This window comes from Moschus berezovskii, chromosome 13, assembly GCF_049115385.1.
Source record: "Moschus berezovskii isolate FMDL1 chromosome 13, NW_MosBer_1.0, whole genome shotgun sequence".
Classification (NCBI taxonomy): Eukaryota; Metazoa; Chordata; class Mammalia; order Artiodactyla; family Moschidae; genus Moschus; species Moschus berezovskii.
In genome coordinates this window covers 87,990,574-87,996,907 of record NC_142472.1, presented here as the reverse complement: position 1 = coordinate 87,996,907, position 6,334 = coordinate 87,990,574, and the positions used below count along the sequence as shown (strand labels likewise).

General features: G+C 51.0%; 1 pseudogene; it reads right to left on the bottom strand.

The window, feature by feature from the left end:
- Positions 1-619: 619 nt before the first annotated feature.
- LOC148775884 (uncharacterized) lies at positions 620-2,232 on the bottom strand (annotated as a pseudogene).
- Between the last annotated feature and the right edge of the window lie 4,102 nt (positions 2,233-6,334).

The following is a 6,334-nucleotide window of genomic DNA, read 5'->3' as shown; positions in this document are numbered from 1 at the left end:
TTTGCCTAGAGGACTTCGTTTGGCAGATGAAATCTTGAAAGGACCTACACTGTCCTTTCAGATACCCAAAGGCTCTTTCAAATGACATAGAAACCAGAATTCTCCAGTTTGGTCTTCCAATATGTGGGGAGTCAGAACAATCTCCTGGAAAAGGGAAAAGCTACCCACTCCAGGATTCTGGCCTAGAGAATTCCATGGACTGTAGAATTCATGGGGATGCCAAGACTCTAACAATACTCAGAGACTATAACTTTCACCTTCAGTCACAGCAAAATCCAGTTTCCTATCATTTCAGTGATTGGCATTGATTGGGGACCCCAAAAGGATGGGAAGAAATGCAGAGAGAAGAAGACTCAATGTTGTCAGTCGGGGGAGAGAGGAACGGGGAGTGCTTGCCATGAATCCAGGCTTTGCTGGGAAGTGAGGGGGGGGATAGAATGAGGGTGTCTGAATGTAGACAGCGGTGTTGCTTACACAGCATTGTGAAGGCCCCCATATTCCCAAATGGCATCAAGGAAGGAAAACTTATTGACATACACTAAAGAACAAAATATACAGAAATACATAAAAGACATAAATGATGATAAGAAAGATGCCTAGGAGCCTGATGAAAATCAGCTCAGGGGAAGGGAAGTCAGTTTCATCTGGGTGGAGAGGAAGTGGATGGCGTCCACGAGGATCACACAGGAATTGAGGATGCAGAGCCAACCGCGCCCCTGAATGAGGTGTTTGCTGAATGGTCTCTGGGCTTCTGTCCAGAGCAGGGGCCTGTTCTCCCTATGGGGTGGGACCGTCATGGTGGGCATCTGAGTCCTTGGCAGGAGCCAGGGTAGGCTGCCCCTCTACAGGGAGACACTCAGGCCCTGACTCGGGTTCTGCCGCCAAAGCCCGAGTAGGTGCAAGTGCACATGGAGGTGGAGATTCGGGAAGGCGTGGTGGGATATCGGGGCCTGGGGCTGGGGTTCGTGCAGGCACAGAGATCTGATGTGCTGAGGATGCTGGCCAGTACCCGGCTGGCCCTGAATCTTTGGGAGGGGATGTCTCAGGTCTCGATCTCACCTCAGTGGATCCCTTGTCCTGCACTGGAGCTCCCACCTCCGTATGGACAAGTCTTGGACGTGGAGCCTGGCTGAATTTGACGGCCAGAGGTAGAGCTGGGACAGAAGAAAAGTTTGCCACAGGCCAATATTTTCAATGTGCCTAAGTGTCACAAAAGGTTCCTAGAGGTTTTCTAAAAAGGCCCAGCATCAGAGTCTTCTCTGCAGTCTCCAAGATGGGTGGTGTGAGGCCAACCTTTAGTCCAGGCCCAGCCCAAGCTCTGGGGGACTCTTCCCTGTGAGGCTCATCACTGCCTCCCCACACTCATATGCTGCATCACCGTGCTGGGGCTCTGTGCTCTGCCATGCTGGGCTCCAGGTCTTCCTGCTGCCTCCGAGGCAGGGCTTCTCGGAGCTCTGGATCAGAGCAAGCTGTGCTGAGCTCCGTGACAGCCAGAGACTGGGCCCCGGGGTTTGTGTTGGGTGGCGTCTGGGCAGCAGGCCTTACCCTCTTTCTCTTCTTCGCTATTTGCGCTGAGCCCTCCGTGGCCACGCTCACCTGGAAACTGCACTGGGCCTCCCGGACAGGGGGCTGGTGCTCTGAGCACTCCCTCTGGGAGTTGGATGGGGTGTGCCCCTCTGGGGCCACCAACGCTGGGATGCTTTGCAATGACAGTGACCATCAGCCAGACCTGCTTCAATATTGCTGAGCTGAGCCTGGCCAGGATAGCTGCTGCTCCTTCCAATCTGCCCTTCTGCTCCCAGAAAGAGCAGAGAGACGAGTGTCTGCTCAGATACCCAACGGGAGGACGGAGACCCCCTGAGGGCGTGAGGTCAGCCTAGGCAGCCGGCTATGCCCTGACACTCCCCATGCCACCCAGCCCACCATTCCCTGGGGTGTGTACACAGGCAGCCCACTGGCTCCTGACCCACATGTGGCTGGGCTTGCTTGAGGCAGACACACCCCGAGAAACAACCATCCACACACAGGGAAAGGCCTCAGGCTTTCCCGTGTGGGAAGGGAGAGGTGGCCAGACCTGGCCTGGGGCTCCCATATCACCTTTTTGTTCCTTCAGACAAAGGACCAGAGGCCTCTCAGGGGAGCCCTGATCCAGCATCGCCCGCGTTCCCACACACTCTGCCTGTGAGCTCATCTGAGCCCCTGGCCTCTGGGCAGGGGCAAACAGCAGAACATCTTGACAGCAAGCGATCTGCCCGGGGGCTCCTCTTCGCTGGAGAGGCCTGGATACCCGGGTTGCGGGTTCTGTTGTGTTCTGTTGCCAGGAAGTGACATCATTCCTGGGTTCGTGGCCGAGGTCACTTCCACAAAGCTCCGGAAGGGAAACTCTGGGTTTCTGGCTGTTGCCCCACGCCCTTAGGCCACGTGCAGGCACATTGCCACCCACACAGCCCACCCCACAGCCTTGGGGAGACCAGGGTGCAGCCAGGGCTTGAGCTCTGAGGTCACAGCTGCTTTCAGCCCAGGTTCCTTCTACGCCGAAGTGATGTGGACCTGGACAAGCTATTTTCCCCACAGGGTTTCCCCAGTCACTCCATTTGCAGAGTGGGTGTCACTCTCTCATCTCCTACCTAGTTCTGTTAGCCTACGAAAAGCTCCAGTGGCTGTTCAAACTTTGGACCGCAATCACATGGAGCTTGGACACTGAGATTTCCCAAAGGACGGATTCTACACAGGGCTGACCTAGCACAGAATGGGGCAGAATCAGGCCTGGATGGGCTCTGGGACCTGGATAAGGCAGTCCCCTTCCTGCCTATTTCTTGACACCCTCATTGGGAGGACCGGAAAGTCATATTCAGACATCGCCCCCTCTGATATCAACCTTCCTCGTCCTACTCAATGTCCCATTCAGCCTCGAGGGGTGGGGGAGGCTTCCCCAACAGTGGCTCCGCGTATCCTTGTCTTTGAGTCTCATCATCGTGGGTCAGTTTCCCCCTGGCAGGGGGAATAATCACTGCCATTTTTTCCAACCTCAAGAGAGATTCATGCAAATTCTGTGAAATCGACTCATTTCTTCTCTCCAATGTTCAGCCTGTCGCCCTCCTTCCGTCTCTTTCTTGACTTTTTCAAATTCAGTCTGTCTCTTCCTCTCTGTGTCTCTCCTGTGGATGCTATCATACCTGTGAATGCATGTACGCATGCATATTGTTGACCTAGGGTGAGCCCTTAGGATTTCGTTTTGAGTGAGGTAAAGGTTTGAGGTTGGAGTTGATGTTAGGGGATGTGATATGTCTGGGGTTTGTTTTTGGAGATGTACTGGTGTGAGTTCTCAGTCTCTTTTACGTAGGAACCCCTTCTCCGATATTCTGCTTGCAAATATGCTTTGTGTTCTGATTGTTACCACTTTGATTTGTGAATATTTAGCTTTTCTGTTGCCAAGCTGTAGAAGTGGACGGAAGCCTGTGGGTGTCCTCTGGTTTCATGTTTCCTTGAGTTGAAGAGATCCTGTTTTGCTCCCTCCCCCACACATATTGAGCAGTCCCTGATGTTAAGGAACCTGTGGCCCGTGCTTATTTCCAGGAGTTTCATCACTTCAGGCTTTGCGTTGATGTGTTTCACTGAATCTGAGGTGCTATGAGACCAAAAGCCAATGTGATTGTTCAGATGGAACCATCTCAAATTCCCACGGCCTTTTGTTGCAGAGGCTCTTGTTCCCATTCGTATCACCTCCCCTCCTTTGGCTTCGAGGAATTGACCGTAGAAACTTGGGTTTATTTCTGGACCCTCAATTCCATTCCATGGATCTTGTTTGGTGTGTTTGATTTCTACCCAGTACCATGTTGTCCTGATGATCCTAGTGGGATAGTCTAATTGGCTCTCAGGCAGCCTGCTATGTCCATTTCAGGGCTTTGAAGCAGATTGCATTGGCTCTTTTGACTCCTTTGTTTTTCCATAGATATTTTAGAAGTCTTTGGTTATAATGCCCTGAGAGGAGCCATTGGTATTTTGAGAGTATAAGCATGACCTTCTGGATTGCCCCACGGTGTGCGTCGGGAGAAGGGGAAATGACATCGTCTTACCAGGAGGAATTCTTCTGATCCATGAGAACAGCTTCTTTTCCATTGGATTGGTGGGCTTCACCTTCTCTCATCCATCTCTTGCAGTTCACTGAGAAGAGGGGCTTTCCTCCTCGGTTAGATGGACTCCTAGCTATTGCCTTTCAGGCAATATCACTGTCGGTGGGGTTGATCCTTGCCTTCACCTTCTAAGCGTTTGCTGTGAGTGTTAGAAACGCAAAGGATTTCACTTCCCCTTTGTCACTGTCGATCTCTCTGAGCCTCGAGGTAGAACAGGCCTAGCCCAGGGTCCCACGGGCCTCGGGCAGCACAGCTAGACTGTGTTTCTCAGTCCCTCAGTGCTGGACATCATTCGGTGTCCTCTGCATGTCTGTTCCTTCGCCTAGTGTCCCTTCAGACCTCTCTTTCAGGCTCGTTTGTGTTCATGTCATTTTTGTATTAGGAGCCAAATCCTGCCTAAGCTCTGTGTATGCAAACAGTTGTCTCCCAGCTTGGGATGTGTCGTTTGCACTTTTCAGATGGTCTTTCCCAGAGTCCAAATCTTGGATTTCACGAAGTACACAGTATTCCCTATTTACTCTTTGTGTAGTGCCTTTCTGTATTGCGTGTGAAGACTCAGAGCTCATGTCTAATGTCTACTCCATTTCCTTATGGATTTATGAACCGTTTTGCATGGAACGTATGTTCAGAATCATTTGAAGTGCATTTGTTGAGAGTTGTCAAGTTTCCTTGGACATGCATGTCATCTACTCTGGTTTCCAAATGCGTTGCTTCTAAACTCTTTTGGAGAACTTCTCGGAAAGATGGGTGTTTTTCAGCTTGCATTTCCACAGTTGAATGGATTCAGCAGCTCTAGCATCAGGGACGCTTTGTCCTGTGAAAGGGGATTCGGGTGCGGCCTCCCTTTCAGCACCGATCCAAAGGTTGGGTTGACAAGGTGCTGATCTCCCATCTGTGAGCCAGTGGCCACAGGTATTCTTGTGTGCCCTTGGCTGTGTGAGCAACTGAAGGGAGTTTCTTTTCCGCAGGCGCCCAGCAGGCCTGTGGCTTAGGACCGGCAGAGGTGAGCTCCTAAGAAGCCATGAGACACCGTGCCAGAAGTGGAGTGGGATCCACCCTGAGGGTGGGCACTGATCGTTAAGAGATGCTCCTGTCAGACTTTGATGTGTCCGGCACACTCTTCTACCAAGGAGCGAGAGATATGTCTATGGGCTCTTCTAGGACCTCCACTCCCTCTTGTGGTCCCAAAGGCTGGTTGTCACATTCCTAAGCACCTAGCTCTGAGATGATCACCACCGCCACCTGCACTGTGTTTCCCATTCCTGCGTGTCCATACGAAGCGTCAGGCCGTCTCTGAGCTACACTAGTCATGTGGATGACCTCTCATTGACCTGCACATGTTTCTTCTGTTTCCTTCCCTATCACTGAATTTCTCGAGCTTGTTGGGGTCACACGGATGGTGGGTCTTTCTCTGGCCTTGTGTTCTGAGGAACACTTGTCCCTTTGTTGGCGTGGGTTTTTCGTTCCATTCTCCTGCCTGGTTTTTTGTTGTGAGTTTGTTTGTGCCGGCGGAAAAACTCAGCATTTGCCTTGTGCCTGAGGTGTCCCAATTACAACAGCACTGCCTACCTTGTGATTCTGAGGACATTTGCCCAAAGGGCTTCATTTGGCAGATGAAATATGGAAAGGACCTACACTGTCCTTTCAGATACCCAGAGGCTCCTTCAAATGACATAGAAACCAGAAATCTAAAGTTTGGTCTTCCAGTATATGGGAAGTCAGAACCATACCTCAGAGAAGAAAAAAGCTACCCAATCCAGGATTCTGGCCTAGAGAATTCCATGGACTATAGAATTCATGGGGATGCCAAGACTCTAACAATACTCAGAGACTATCTTTCACCTTCAGTAGAGCAAAAACCAGTTTCCTATCATTTCAGTGATTGGCACTGTTTGGGGAAGCCGAAAGGATGGGAGGAAACGCAGAGAGAAGAAGACTCAAGTTGTCAGGTGGGAGAGAGAGGAATGGGGAGTGCCTGCCAAAAATCCAGGCTTTGCTAGGAAGTGTGTGGGGGGTGCGGATAGAATGAGTGTGTCCGAATGTAGACAGTGGTGATGCTTACACAGCATTGTGAAGGCCTCCATATTCCCAAATGGCATCAAGGAAGGAAACTTAATTGACACACACTTACGAGCAAAATATACAGAAAGCCATCAAAGACAAAATATGAGAAGAAAGATGCCTAGGAGCCTGATGAAAAT